We start from the raw sequence: 17,052 nt of genomic DNA, 5'->3' as shown, positions 1-17,052 counted from the left end.
CCCAGCAGGAGGAGAGAAATAATCAAGATCAGAGCAGAAATCAATGAAATAGAAACCAAAAGAACGGTAGAACAGATCAACAAAACTAGGAGCTGGTTCTTGGAAAGAATTAACAAGATTGATAAACCCCTGGCCAGACTTATCAAAAAGAAAAGAGAAATGACCCAAATCAACAAAATCATGAATGAAAGAGGAGAGATCACAGCCAACACCAAAGAAATACAAACAAAATACAAACAAAATACAACACCACCAAAGAAATACAAACAAGAATACAAAAAGGAACATATTATGAGCAACTCTATGCCAGCAAATTAGATAACCTGGAAGAAATAGCTGCATTCCTAGAGATGTATCAACTATAGAAATTGAACCAGGAAGAAATAGAAAACTTGAACAGACGTATAACCACTAAGGAAATTGAAGCCATCATCAAAAATCTCCCAACAAACAAAAGCCCAGGGCCAGATGGCTTCCCAGGGGAATTCTACCAAACATTTAAAGAAGAATTAATACCTATTCTCCTGAAACTGTTCCAAAAAATAGAAATGGAAGGAAAACTTCCAAACTCATTTTATGAGGCCAGCATTACCTTGATCCCCAAACCAGACAAAGACCCCATCAAAAAGGAGAATTACCGACCAATATCCTTGATGAACATGGATGCAAAAATTCTCACCAAAATACTAGCCAATAGGATCCAACAGTACATGAAAAGGATTATTCACCATGACCCAGTGGGATTTATCCCTGGGCTGCAAGGCTGGTTCAACATCCGCAAATCAATCAACGTGATACAATACATAAACAAAAGAAGAACAAGAATCATATGATCCTCTCAATAGATGCAGAAAAAGCATTTGATAAAGTACAGCATCCTTTCTTGATCAAAACTCTTCAGAGTATAGGGATAGAGGGTACATACCTCAATATCATAAAAGCCATCTATGAAAAACCTACAGCGAATATCATTCTCAATGGGGAAAAGCTGAGAGCTTTTCCCCTAAGGTCAGGAACATGGCAGGGATGTCCACTATCACCACTGCTATTCAACATAGTATTAGAAGTCCTAGCCACAGCAATCAGACAACAAAAAGAAATCAAAGGCATCCAAATCAGCAAAGAGGAAATCAAACTCTCACTCTTTGCAGATGATAAGATACTGTATGTGGAAAACCCAAAAGACTGCACCCCAAAACTGCTAGAACTCATACAGGAGTTCAGGAATGTGTCAGGATATAAAATCTATGCACAGAAATCAGTGGCATTCCTATACACCAACAACAAGACAGAAGAGAGACAAATTAAGGAGTTGGTCCCGTTTACAATTGCACCCAAATCCATAAGATACCTAGGACTAAATCTAACCAAAGAGGCAAAGGATCTGTACTCAGAAAACTATAAAATACTCATGAAAGAAATTGAGGAAGACACAAAGAAATGGAAAAACGTTCCATGCTCATGGATTGGAAGAACAAACATTGTGATGATGTCAATGCTACCTAGAGCAATCTACACATTCAGTGCAGTCCCCATCAAAATACCATCCACTTTTTTCAAAGAAATGGAACAAATAATCCTAAAATTTGTATGAAATCAGGAAAGACCCCGAAGAGCCAGAGGAATATTGAAAAAGAAAAGCAAAGCTGGCGGCATCACAATTCCAGACTTCCAGCTCAATTACAAAACTGTCATCCTCAAGACAGTATAGTACTGGCACAAAAACAGACACATCGATCAATGGAACAGAATAGAGAGCCTAGAAATGGACCCTCGAGTCTCAGGTCAAGTCATCTTTGACAAAGCAGGAAAGAATGTCCAATGGAAAAAAGACAGTCTCTTCAACAAATGGTGTTGGGAAAATTGGACAGCCACATGCAGAAGAATGAACCTGGACCATTTCCTTACAGCACACACAGAAATAGACTCCAAATGGTTGTAAGACCTAAACGTGAGACAGGAGTCCATCAAAATCCTAAAAGAGAACACAGGCAGCAACCTCTTCGACCTCAGCCGCAGCAACTTCTTCCTAGAAACATCGCCAAAGGCAAGGAAAGCAAGGGCAAAAATGAACTGTTGGGATTTCATCAAGATAAAAAGCTTTTGCACAGCAAAAGAAACAGTCCACAAAACCAAAAGACAACTGACAGAATGGGAGAAAATATTTGCAAATGACCTATCAGATAAAGGGCTAGTATCCAAAATCTATAAAGAACTTATCATACTCAACACCCAAAGAACAAATAATCCAATCAAGAAATAGGCAGAAGACATGAACAGACATTTTTCCAAAGAAGACATCCAAAAGGCCAACAGACACATGAAAAAGTGCTCCACATCGCTCGGCATCAGGGAAATCCAAATCAAAACCTCAATGAGATACCACCTCACACCCGTCAGAATGGCTAAAATTAACAAGTCAGGAAATGACAGATGTTGGAGGGGTTGTGGAGAAAGGGGAACCCTCCTACACTGTTGGTGGGAATGTAAGCTGGTGCAACCCCTCTGGAAAACGGTATGGAGGTTCCTCAAACAGTTGAAAATTAGAGCTACCATAGGATCCAGCAATTGCACTACTGGGTATTTACCACAAAGATACAAATATAGGGATCCGAAGGGGTACATGCACCCCAATGTTTATAGCAGCAATGTCCACAATAGCCAAACTGTGGAAAGAGACAAGATGTCCAGCGACAGATGAATGGATAAAGAAGAAGTGGTATCTATACACAATGGAATATTATGCAGCCATCAAAAGGAACGAGATCTTGCCATTTGCAACGACGTGGATGGAACTGGAGGGTGTTATGCTGAGTGAAATAAGTCAATCAGAGAAAGACATGTACCATATGACCTCACTGATATGAGGAATTCTTAATCTCAGGAAACAAACTGAGGGTTGCTGGATTGGTGGGGGGTGGGAGGGATGGGGTGGCTGGGTGATAGACATTGGGGAAGGTATGTGCTACGGTGAGTGTTTTGAATTGTGCAAGACTGTTGAATCACAGACCTGTACCTCTGAAATAAACAATGCAATATATGTTAAGAAAAATAAAAGAAGATAGCAGGAAGGGAAGCATGAAGGGGGGGAAATCGGAGGGGGAGACGAACCATGAGAGACGATGGACTCTGAAAAACAAACTGAGGGTTCTAGAGGGGAGGGGGGTGGGGGGACGTGTTAGCCTGGTGATGGGTATTAAGGAAGGCACGTTCTGCATGGAGCACTGGGTGTTATGCACAAACAATGAATTGTGGAACACTACATCAAAAACTAATGATGCAATGTATGGTGATTAACATCACAATAAAAATTTAAAGAAAAAAACAAAAAAAAGAAGATGTGGTATATATACACGATGGAGTATTACTCAGCCATCAAAAGAATGAGATCTTCTCATTCACAGCGATGTGGATGGAGCTAGAGTATATTATTCTAAGTGAAACAAGTCAATCAGAGAAGGACAACTACCATATAATTTCACTCTTATGTGGAATTTAAGAAACAAAACAGATGAATATAGGGGGAAAAAGAGAGGCAAACCATAAAACAGACTCCTAACTACAGAGAGCAAACTGAGCGTTGCTGGAGGAGAGGAGGGTAGGGAGATGGGCTAAATGGATGATGGGAATTAAGGAGGGCATTGTTATAATGAGCACTGGGTGTTGTATGTAAGTGATGAATCACTAAATTCTACTCCTGAAAGTAACATTACACTGTATGTTAACTAACTGGAATTTAGATAAAAACTTGAAATAAAGGAAGAAAAAAAAAGTTTGCTATAAGGTGCTTTTATAATTTTCAGATTTACCAAAAAGACGTAATTTCTACACAATTACATAAATGTTCCTACCACACTGTCAGATACTAAGCTAGATATTTAATGTAATTCTCATATATAAGCTGAGCTTCACAGACTCTGAAAATTAGGAGTCATCATAATCGTCTTAAAGACAAGGAAACTGAGTTTCAGTGAATTTAAATTTGTTGCTCAAGGTCAAAGAGTTGGCAGTTGGCAGAGTGAGGACTCAGACCTAGGCTTGTTTGTGTCCAATATGTTCACCTTTTTATGCTACATCATGTTACATCAGCACAGACGTTTATATCATTCATGGTAGAAATTAATACATCAGTGACATAATAGTGAAAGAAATCTGAAAGATGGAGTTGGAGATGGGGGTGAAAGAAACAGTTCTGTGCCCTTCAAATAACTGCCGAGGCATGCAGAAAGCTGGTCCCATTAAGGAGTTAAAATAGATAGCCTGGGTAAACTAAATTAAAAGGGGGTGTATGAATCAAGTGCAGTTAGATTTGGAGGAGGATGCATTTATTATTCTGTATACTTGGCATGTGTGATTGATGTCAATTTGGGAAGTGAAAAGTGCTGACAAACAAGTGAGTCACTTTATTAATGTGCTATAAGAGGATAAATGAGGCTTGAGAAACTTTCTTTGCCCTAGACTCAGCACATTGGGAAAGCTGGCAAAGGTAAACACCTCCTTGGGATGACCCATTGCACCTCCTACTCAGTTTTTCATATGCAATGCTCTCTTCAGATTTCTTAGAGGTATTAATTCTCTATGTTCACAATTTCAAAATACTTGGTCTCACTTTGACACATTTCAAAATACTTGGCTAAGTTATTATATTCATTTTCCTACCCCCATGCATTGGACTCATCCCTTATCCAAAGTCAGCTCTCCTGAAAGGTAGACTCATTAGATATCTTCCTCAGATGTCTATTTTACTAGAGAAAATGCATGAGAAATTTGTATATCTTAGGAAGAACAAATCAATGCTGTCACAATGGGAATCATGAGCCCTAGGAAAGTCAACGAGCTTCCCTGACTTCCCCCAACATCATGTGCCAGTAAAGCTTCTTTGCAACACTAGAAATGCATTTCTATGTTCTTACGGTTTTTTATTTTTCAAGAGTTTTATATTTCTCAAAATGCAAATGCCAAAAATCATTACTAAATGCATCTGGGAAAAGCCAGGAAAAAGGCAAAGAAGTGATAGGATCTCTAAAAAGAATTCAAAGCCAATTCATCCATTTTCCTGGACCAAAGATGAATGTCTTCTTAGGCTTCTGATCATAGTCAGTATACTTTTCCAACTTTCTCAGCTTTTCCTTTTCTTAAAAATAAACTTGTTCCTCCAGGCCATGAGAAATGGTACCCATTGATAGGAACTGTTCCAGAGAGAAGTAGGTATGTATTGAAGTCACACATGGGAAAATAAACTGTGAAAATACCATCTTGCTATGCAATTTAGGACCTCAGGGCAACTTTGTGCAAATTAGAAAAAGGGGCTCTCTGGGTGGAGGGAGCATGGTTTAGTACATGGAGAAAGAGCTGGATTTCAGTTCTTACTCCCATGCTTGCCAGGAGCAATGGTGCCCCGCACAGAAACTGCACAACCATCCATGAGGTTTTCTAGGACTACTGTTTTGGTTTACCAAAGACTGCTCACAGGCTCTGACTAGGCTTTATTCAGCTGTGTTAATCAACGAAAATTAATTAGCATTCCAATCTTTTATATTAAATTCTAAGTGCAAATTTCTGAAAAGTTAGTATTTGTTTGATATTTCCCTACAAGGTATCTTGAAATTCATGGAGAAAATGGATTTTTTTTTTTGTTATTCTGTAAGCATTTTTGGTTTCATCTGCCTCCGCTGTACCTTTTATATGAATACAAATGCACATCTACACATACCTAGACACACCCACACCCAGTCACCCGGCCACACTCACACCCACATGCACCCAGACACATGTTCGCTCAGCCACACACTAGTGCACACATACACCTAACCACATGCACCCAGAAGTACAGCACATACTCATACCTATACACACTCACCCACACTTCTAGCCACACAAGCACATGCTCTGCTCACCCACATGCCCCAAAACATATCCACACATACTTACACATAACAACCTACAAATTCTTCTTCCAGTCACTGATGCCCTTTTCCACTCACAGACCCTGCACAATCACACGCCGAACTCTTCACAAAACACGTTTCCTTTCTCACAAAGCTGCTCTCTTCAAAACCATCCTCGTGCCTGAGAAACACAACTGTGCAAGTCCTGCATAGTTTTCTGACTTTTAATCATCTCTTATGCTTTAGCTTCTACTTGTTCAACCAAAGAATTTGAATGCCTTTACAGACCTCTGAAAATAGCAAACAGTATGTGAAAATGTTAAAAAAATTAAACATTCACCAATCAATTTTGCCTAAGCATTCACAGCACTGACCAACCAATTTGTTTACAAACTCTATCGCTATTCTGAATAATTCTGCTGAGGTATGAAGGAGGCTAATAAATGATATTCCTTTTCCTGGGGAGATAAAAACCAGTTGAGAGCGACAGTGTTAGGCAGAGTTTACTGAAGATGAAACTGGGTTGGAGGAAATGGCTTTGGAGAACAAAGAGCTTCCTAAAACATTAGGAATACATCCTAATAAATAGCTGAGAAAACATCCAGAATTAGATACTTACCTGTCACCCACAGGCAGCACAGAATAATGACAATTCTTCCTCCACATACCCAAGAGCACACCAGATCTCTCTACAGAAAGCCAAATCTCAAGGGGGAAAGAAGTAGGCTAAGCATGTGTTGTTTCTTGTCCCAAACTCATCAATGAGGGTAGTCCATTCTTCTCTCATTAAGAGAAGCAAGGCGGGGGCAGCGGGGGGGGGAGTTGTTGGGTGGCTCAGTTGGTTAAGGGACCGACTCTTAATCTCAGCTCAGGTCTTGATCTTGGGGTCATGAGTTCAAACCCTGCACTGGACTCCACGCTGGGCGTGGAGTCTACTTTTAAAAAAAGAAAAAAGAAACAAGGGGCAGATAGGGGAAGAATGTCTTTCTATGTGGAGAGAGATATCAAGAGTGGGGAATAAGGGTTTCCTGAGAACACTTCTCAGCTTCTCATTCATCTTTACCTCTATGCTTAACCAATGAACTTATGCATGACCAGAGGTGGGAACAGCCCCCTAAAGGGAGGAGACCTTCAGTCTGTTACATTGTCTACTCTCACTTTTGTAAGATCATTTGACCATTTGTTCATCCTCCTTGGACCACTGTTGAATACTATAAATCTTGATCCCAAAAAATGCTGTAATGTGCTAGAACCACAAATTAATTAAATGAACCCCAGAGCTACTAAGGATTTAAGGCTAAAAATTTACTCTCTATTCTACCTCTTATCCCAAACTATTTCCAGTCTTGCTGTCTAACACAGCTTATCGGCTGTTTGGCAATAAGATCAAAAGCCATCATAAAGATAATCCAGTAATAATATAATGAATTGAGATGCCCCAAATTTAAACATAATCCCCTTCCTGGAAGAAATTAGAATTCAATGATTAAAGTCCCAAGTAAATTGAAGCCCTAAATTCTGGTGTTAGTATCTAAGAGGCCATTATGGATTAATCTTTTCCCTCCCCCCACCAAAAAACTAAACTTCTACTCAAATTCTTATACTGCTCAACTCCTGCCAGAGGACTTATTGGACAGAATCAGAAATTCCTTGAAGAGCTAACACCTGCTGTCACCTTCTGGTGCGAGTTGTTCCTTCAGTGCCTTAGCTCTTGAATCAGGTTATAACAATCTTCTCATGTGTCTGGGTGCCCGCCCTGTCTAAAAAAAGACAGAACAGCAACTAACTAAAAAAAGACATTCCCCAGTGATTAATAAATCATCCCACACACAATTATGTTCTCAGTATCTGGTTATTCTCTTTAGCCAAAGACTGTTCCAGAAACTCAGTAGCTTCTGAGAAAAGGAAGGTAGACAGAGATCTTAGTTTCAAGTTCATTAGGGTACAGGTAATTATGGCAATAGTCCTAGTGACGCCTAGGACTAGTCACTACTTGACTGACATTATGGGAAGAGAGCTTTACCTGATAGGGGTTAAAGTTCTGTTTTCTTTTTGGGACTTTGCTTTGGGTACTTGGTGAGCCTCTCCAATGCTGCTGGTCTCATTTATAGTTCCCTTGACTTGGGTGAATGTATTCTTTATGGTGGCAATGAATTTTCTCAAATTCAATTGAGAAAAATCTTCCATTAAAACAATTACATATGGAGGGGTACCTGGGTGGCTCAGTTGATTAAGTGTCCGACTCTTGATCTCAGCTTAGGTCTTGATCTCAGGATTGTGGGTTTGGGCATGCGTTGGGCTCCACGCTAGGTATGGAGCCTACTTAAAAAAATTAAACAAACAATTACATATGGCAATATTAACTATCTCATTTGGAAAGGATATTCACTTATGCATACTGTCTCCTTACATGGAAATAGGCATTTGAGACACCTTGCCTTCTTAGAAACTTTAGACAACTGCAATCATAGCTACCCATCATCAGATCTTATTTATGATTCCTCTTTTTTTTTTTTTTTTTTTTTAGAGAGTGGGGGCACAGAGGGAGATGGAGAGAGAGAGAATCTTAACAGGGTGCACAATCCAGTGTGTGAGTCTGATGTGGGTCTCAATCTCACAACCCCGAGATCACGACCTGAGACGAAATCAAGAGTCAGACACTCAACTGACTGAGACACCCAGGCTCCTCTATGATGCCTTTTTATGTAACAGATTCATAAAATAAGTAGCTCTTAATGTCCCAATATTAGCATAAAATTTGTTCAGTGGGGTTAGTTTTTTTTTTTAAGATTTTATTTGTTTATTTGTCAGAGAGAGGAGCACAAGCAGCGGGAGTGGCGGCAAAGCAGACAGAGGGAGAAGTAGGCTCCCTGCTCAGCAGGGAGCCCAATGCGGGACTCGATCCCAGGACCCCAGCATCATGATCCAGAGTGGAACGCAGACATTTAACCAACTGAGCCACCCAGGCATCCTCAGTGGGGTTAGTTCTTACCCTGTCCTTAAATAAAAACTCAGGCAGATCCCATGGCTTTAAGGTCACTTTTAAGTGCTAGAAACTGTTGGAGTTACTTTAATATATTATTTTGGGGCGGGGAGAGACAGAGGGAGAGAGAGAATCCTAAGTAGGCTCCATGCCCAGTGTGGAGCCCAGTGCGGGGCTCAATCTCATGACCCAGATATCATGCCCTGAGCCAAAATGAAGAGTCAAATGCTTAACTGACTGAGACACCCAGGCACCCACGTTGGCATTACATTAAATGACAAGATTTTAATTTGGAATTTGAAAGGTCCAATCCAATGTAATAAAGCTTCTAGCTACATTTATGGTTAAACCTCATCTCCTCCAACTGGAACCTTTAGCAGACAGGAAGCAAGAGAAGGAAGTTCTGTGCTTCTTCTCCCTACTCTACCTTATGATTTGTACCCCTCCTCCCACAACCTGGTAATTAGTTTCTCATCCACCAAGTTCAAAACAGGAGAGGAAGGGGTGAATGAGCAGGGAATATCCTACTTGATTGACATTATGGGAGGAGAGCTTTACCTGATAGGGGTTAAAGTTCTGTTTTCTTTTTGGGACTTTGCTTTGGGTATTTGGTGAGCCTCTCCAATGCTGCTGGTCTCATTTATAGTTCCCTTGACTTGAATGAATGCATTTTTTATGGTGGCATTCTTGGCTTCTAGGAATCTGGAAGTCCAATTTCAACTTCTCTGCTTAGATTTGTTTACCTCTGTCTAAGCAGGCATGTGACCAACTACCTAAGATGTCCTTTCATCCTCCAGTCATGTGACCAACAACTTGTGCAAGAGAACACTACTGTATTAACGCTCATTTTATATTCAGGGATATATGGAATTTCCTCTTGCTGTTGTGAATCCATTTTTCATCAATTCAGTCCCAACCTCTATCCTTCTGGCTCTCAAATTGGTACCCCAGAGCTTTGGTCTAAGCTGCAAATGCCATTGTCCATCTTTCTGCTGGACATCATCACAATAAAGCTGTTGCCTTATACTGCTCTCATCTATACTCCCTGCCTCATCATCTCAGATCAGATATGCATAAATCAAACTCTGTCACTTCCAGAAATAGCCATTAGGGTTACTGTGTCTACTATGAGAATGTGTCATCTGCAGACCTTCAGCTGACCAAGGGCTTGAGCTCCTGTGCTTTGAATTCCATGGCTGCATTTATACTGAGACAGCACTTCTCACGGTCTGCTCCCAACCAGTGACTGAGCATGACAAGGATACTGGAACAGGTTTATTCCTCAGAAAACACAGGATTCCTCTGACAGAGGACTGACTCTAGTCTTGGGAGCTTTCCTTGGACCTCTCTTTCCTTCCCTCCTTTACTTGGGGAAGGACTTACATTACAGTCTGAAGGCTCTCTCAACCTCCCTTCCCATTTTCTCTCGTGGCTATTTGCCTGAACAAAACCCTTGCATGTTTAATGACATCCTGGGTTTGCCTCTCAGGAGGCCTACTGAGCTTCTCACTGACAATCCTCTTCCATCTTCCTTTCCTTCTGATCACTTGTAAGACTCAACTAGCCAGTCTCCTAGTGGTTGTAGCTTGTCTGGTCAATGAGTTGTGAGTGGAAGTGACATATGTCAGCTCCAGGCTAGAATGTTTACATGCTGGTGTAAGACCCATCTATGCTCTCTTTCTCTGTGACACATCACCTGATTACTTTCTAGATAGTGGCTGATCTGTCAGCGTGAGTCCCCCAAATGAGGGGGATGTGGAGAAGAAATTCCAGCCAGACCAAACTGGGCATGTAGCAATAGCAAGAAATAAATTTTTGCTATTTTAATCCCTGAGATCTGAAGGTTCACTTTAATGCAATATAACATAGGCCAACTTATTCTCTAGTTATTTCTCCTCCTATGTTCCCTCTCTTGCTAAAAGTCATTCCCAGGCAATCAGGCTTGTCATTTTTATTACATTCCTCTCCCCATGTCTCTTATCGATCATTAGACTGTACTGATTAATCTCCAAAATGGTTCCAACATCTGTGCGCTCTCTTTTTTATTTCCAAAATAGCTCTCACTAGTTTTCATCTATTGCCAACTATAAAATTATATTCATATTTGGTCTCTGATCTTCCATTACTCGTGTAGCTAATCTTTCTTTTGGCACATTAACTGGCCTTGCATATAATGGACACTAAGTCATCAACTACTTAAAACTTTCAGTGTTTGGGGGTGCCTGGGTGGCTCATTTAGTTCAGCGTCAGACTCTTGGTTTCAGCTCAGGTCATGAAATCATGAGTCATGGGATTGAGCCCATGTCAGGATCTGTACTCAGTGGGGGGTCTGCTTGAGATTCTCTCCCTCTCCCTCTACCCCTCCCCGTATGCTCTCTCTCTCTCTCAAATAAATAGATAAATCTTAAAAAAAAAAAACCAAAAAACTTCCAGTGTTTGGCTACTGCTGATGAAAAATCTATTATTTCTTAGTAAAGTTTTTAATACTATATCTCCAAACTAACTTCTTAATCATTTTTAACACTCAAATTTACAATCTCATATATTTCAGGCAACTTCCTCAATAGAGGATTCAGCTTTCAGGATAATGTGAATAGTGATCATAACCTCAGTTAAAAAACTCTACAAATGCTAAGATTTATAAATCCTCCTTCATACTATGTATGGGACAGACAGAATCCAGCCATCCCTATAGAAAGCCTTCAAAATTCTGTTCTTTAACACTCAGGCCAAATGAGAAGCTTATTTTAGTTGTTAAATTATAAAGCAGCAATGGGGAATTTCTTTTTTTTTTAAAGAGTTTTTTTTTTCAAGATTTTATTTATTTATTTGACAGAGAGAGACACAGCGAGAGAGGGAACACAAGTAGGGGGAGTGAGAGGGAGAAGCAGGCTTCCTGCTGAGCAGGGAGCCCGATGCGGGGCTCGATCCCAGGACCCCAGGATCATAATCTGAGCCGAAGGCAGACGTTTAACGATTGAGCCACCCAGGCACCCCAGCAATGGGGAATTTCTAAATTAGTGATCCAATGTTCTTCCGTTGTGAAATATCCTGACTGCACTTATTTACTTCATAAGAACTTCCAAATGGGGGGGCCTGCTGGTCTGTGGCGAGCCTCGGATGCTGGTCTCTGTTCCGCAGGATGGGGTTTGTTAAGGTTGCCAAGAATAAGGCTTACTTCAAGAGATACCAAGTGAAATTTAGAAGATGATGAGAGGGTAAAACTGATTATTATGCCTGGAAACGCTTGGTAATTCAAGACAAAAATAAGTACAACACACCTAAATACAGGATGATAGTTCGTGTAACCAACAGAGATATCATTTGTCAGATTGCTTATGCCCGCATAGAAGGAGATATGATAGTTTGTGTGGCTTATGCCCATGAACTCCCAAAGTGTGGTGTGAAGGTTGGCCTGACAAATTATGCTGCAGCATATTGTACCAGCCTGCTGCTGGCCCACAGGCTCCTAAATAGGTTTGGCATGGACAAGATCTATGAAGGCCGAGTGGAAGTGACTGGAGATGAATACAATGTGGAAAGCATTGATGGTCAACCTGGTGCCTTCACCTGCTATTTGGATGCAGGGCTTCCCAGTACTACTACTGGAAATAAAGTTTTTGGGGCCCTCAAGGGAGCAGTGAATGGAGGCTTGTCTATCCCTCACAGTACCAAACGATTCCCTGGTTATGATTCAGAAAGCAAGGAATTCAATGCAGAAGTACATTGAAAACACATCATGGGTCAGAATGTTGTAGATTATATGCATTACCTAATGGAAGAAGATGAAGATGCTTACAAGAAACAATTCTCTCAATAACATAAAGAACAACGTAACTCCAGACATGATGGAGGAGATGTATAAGAAAGCTCATGCTGCTATACGAGAGAATCCAGTTTATGAGAAGAAGCCTAAGAAAGAAGTTAAAAAGAAGAGGTGGAACCGTCCCAAAATGTCTCTTGCCCAAAAGAAAGATTGGGTAGCTCAGAAGAAGGCAAGCTTCCTTAGAGCTCAGGAGCGGGCTGCTGAGAATTAATAAACCAAACCACAATTTTCTATGAAGATTTTTCAAATAAAGACAATAATAAACTTATTCATCAAGCAGCTGTCTGTGTTAAACTTTTATTAATGAAACTGTTGGAAATAACCTGAAATAAAAAAGCAGAGGAGTTGAAAAAAAAGAGAACTTCCAAATGGGGTATTAAAAAATAACTTCCTTCATTCTGTTTATTAGATTTTCTACAACCATACACTATTTAAGATGATGGGAACTTATTGTCAGCAACAGAGAACTAAGGACCCTCCTGTGTAATTCAGTCACTCAACATATATTTAATAAGCACCTAATACAGACAAGGGATACTGTCTTTTCATATTTGTATCTCAAGCAAATAGCATCCTGCACAGAATGACCAATAAATAAATGCTAGTTATTGCCAAGCTTTGGAAACGTAAGATCAATTACTCATGGACACTGCCCACAGTGACCTTCAAATCTTTGGGAGAGACAGTGAAATGAGCACCAAATGGAAATACAAGTACTGTACTGTGAGAGCCAGGGGCAAGGAAAAATGCATTCTGAGAATCCAGTAAGGTTTCAAAGAGAAGAAATCTTCATTTGAGCAATGCCATGATTTTTCACTCTAAGTGAACTGGGGAAAGCATTGCAGATTGAAACAGGAGCATGGCCAGTATAAGGAGATAGGAGATAGAGAATTGCCTGACATAATTGGGAAACAGAAAATACCACAGAATTCTAGGTCAGAATACAGAGTGGAAATATGGAAAATTTGGCTGGAGAGATAACTTGTGGTCATATCATAAAGAGCCTTGAATGTCAAATTAAAAGCTTTTGAACTTATTTCTTGGGGGCAAGTGAATGAATACTATAGTAAAATAGGATAACTCAATACATTTTAGGAAGATAATTCTTATGGAAATATTGAGGATAAATAATTAAAAAAAGTTATCTCACACGAGGCTAAACTTCCCTAATGATAATATGTTCATTGTTTATTCCTTAAAGGGTACCTGAATATTACATTGTACTCTCCCACAATCTCTCAGAATGGCTGTGTAGGAGTGAGTAGATAGTGCATTTTTACCACATAGTCCTGTCTGGCATGTAATCTGTCTGGTTGCCTTTGAGTAAAATATTTTTATGTAATTTTATAATAGCCAGATGATCTTACTTCTATTCAAGAGGTTTATGAATCATTTACAACGATGAAGGACTAAGAAACCATAAAATTGTTCTGGTGGAGGAAAGAGTTCAAGGATGATGGTTACTGCTCTGTCAACAGTTTTCCCATTGATGTGTCATTTATACATTCAGCAATGTTCTCTCAAGGCCAAAGTTATCTCTTGTGGGTTAGTAGGTGTAAGTGTCTGCCCATCCTTGGCAGCCCTGGTCTCTTGCTACATTTTGAAGCTATTTTCATGCTTTCCAGCTTAATATCCTGTCATTGCAGTGAAGAAGGTCCCTTTCTGAATATAGTTATGCAGTGAGAGTTAATTATTAGAACTGCTTTCTGCTCCAAAGGTCAAAAGCTGAAATTGTTTCATTTTGATACCCCACAGACATACAATGAGAGCAGGTATTCAAATTTGGCTTTAGGGTCAAGGTGTAACATATGTTTTATTAAGTAGCAACTAAAATACTACAAACAAATCTCAAAAGATGGAATTTATGAAAAAAATCTATATTTCTTGTTCAACATATCTACAGACAGACAAGAGAGTGCTACCAGGCAAGAGCACTTTCTCGTAGTTTCCTAGCAGTGGAAATCATAAATCGGAGGAAGCATTAATTATGCTCCAGTTCCATGAAAGTACAGGTCAAGACTGCACAAAGACATGGCAAACCTGAAGCCTCAAATCCTATTAATCTTTTCCACCCTTACGACCTTTCTAATAGGTAAGCATAATGTCAAAAAGAACACAATATTGTATAAAACCACATATGATGTGACTGAGAAAGTAGTATAAGCCAAATCAAAGCCTCTCAATCAATGTGGCATTTACCTTAGCACAGAGGTTAAGGGAGAGTAATTAATTTCTTAATCATTTGCAAAATGACATGTACTAGGATGGAAGAAATTTTGGCAACATATCAGTAAAGGACACATTAATAATGGCTGTTTCAATGCCTCTTCCTCTAAAGGAACAAGATATTTAACATCATATATGTTTATTATAATCACATGTAATTCTATTCCTTTTTTTTGCAATTTTATTCTTGTGTATTTAAATGAAAGTATTCCATAGCCTTTCCATTTAAACTTATGGAAATTATGGAACAATATATACAAATTTATACTAATAAGTTAGGAAAAAACTAAAGAAAATCATGTATTTTACTGACTAAACTGTAAAGAGAAATAAATTCAGTCACAAGGATACATTTCTCATTCCTGACAGTGAACCACACTTTTCTCAGTAACTGACAGATCAAGGAAAAAAATTAAGAATACAACAAATTGAATACCATAAAAAAATGGACTGAGTGGATACATAAAGAATCTTGTAAACAGAAACTGTAGAATAAACATTTTTTTTCAAGCACACATAAAACATTGAGAAAAAAAATACCACATGCTGGGTCAGAAGGCATATCTCAACAATTTCAAAGGTCTGAAATTGTACGTATTTCATACGTGTGCTCTCTGACCAATGTGCAATTAGGCTAGGAATAAAAAAAACAAATAAAAAGTGTATTTTAAAAGAAAGAAAAGTCCATATATTTGGCAATTAAGAAGAAAACAACTTTGAAATAACCTATGAGTCAAAGAATGAAAATGAAAAATATTTTGAATCAAATGGTAGATAGGGCATAAAAAGAATCTTATAGATCAAAACTTATGTAGATAAACTAGCACATTTACATACTGAAATTCATACTAGAAAAGAAATAAAATTCAAACTCAGTGAGCTAAGCATCTATTTCAATGCAAAGGAAACAGAATAGAGGATTAAACCTTGATAAAGGACAAGGAAGAAAATAATGAATAGAGATTAATGAAATAATCTTTTTTTTTTGAAATAATCTTTTTTGATAGGATTGGTAAGTGATAAATCCTTGTTCAGACCAATATGAAAAAAAAAAGATGTAACTGATATAAGATGTCTCTACCAGTGAATTCTAAAAATTTTTAAGGTAGAAATAACATGAATCTTAAAAACACTTTTTGAGAGAAGAGAAAAATATTTAAAATCCCAACCTATTTAATAAGGACAGCATATCATATCAAAAAGACAAGAAATAACAAATGTTGGTGAGGATGTGGAGAAAAGGGAACTCTTTTTTTCTTTTTTGATTTAAATTCAATTAACATATAGTATATTATTAGTTTCAGAGACAGGGGTCAGTGATTCATCATGTAACACCCAGTGCTCATTACATCATGTGTCCTCTTTAATGCCCATCACCCAGTTACCCTATCCCCATACCCCACCCCTCCAGCAACCATCAGTTTGTTTCCTGTAATTAAGAGTCTCTTATGGTTTGTCTCCCTCTCTGATTTTGTCTTGTTTTATTTTTCCCTCCCTTCCCCAATGTTCCTCTATTTCTTAAATTCCACATATGAGTGAAATCGTATGATAACTGTCTTTCTCTGATTGACTTATTTCGTTTAGCATCATACCCTCTAGTTCCATCCATGTTGTTGCAAATGGCAAGATTTCAATCTTTTTTTAATGGCTGATAGTATTCCATTGTATATAAATACCACATCTTCTTTATCCATTCAACTGTTGACGTGCATCTGGGCTCTTTCCATAGTTTGGCAATTGTGGACATTGTTGCTATAAATGTTGGGGTGCAGGTGCCCAGAAAAGGGAACTCTTGTGTATTGTTGGTGGGAATGTAAGCTGGAGCAACCACTGTGGAAAAACAGTATGCAGATTTCCCCCAAAATTAAAAACAGAAATACCGTATCATCTAGCAATTCCATTACTGGGTATTTACCCAAAGAAAATGAAAACACTAATTATAAAAGACATATGCACCCCTATGTTTAACAGCATTATTTACAGTAGCTAAGGTATGGAAGCAACCCAGTGTCCACCCACAGATAAATGGATAAAAAAGATGTGTATATACTGCCCACTGAGTCTTCCTGGGAGGGCTGGATGGGTCATAGATCCCAACCTCTGACTCTCTTAGCACTACCAGCTGCCCT

General features: G+C 39.0%; 1 pseudogene; it reads left to right on the top strand.

Moving 5' to 3' along the window:
• The first annotated feature begins 12,004 nt into the window (after positions 1-12,004).
• On the top strand, positions 12,005-12,978 carry LOC113929409 (annotated as a pseudogene).
• Positions 12,979-17,052: the final 4,074 nt, after the last annotated feature.

Source organism: Zalophus californianus, chromosome 5, assembly GCF_009762305.2.
Source record: "Zalophus californianus isolate mZalCal1 chromosome 5, mZalCal1.pri.v2, whole genome shotgun sequence".
Taxonomy (NCBI): Eukaryota; Metazoa; Chordata; class Mammalia; order Carnivora; family Otariidae; genus Zalophus; species Zalophus californianus.
This window is presented reverse-complemented; position numbering and strand designations above follow the sequence as displayed.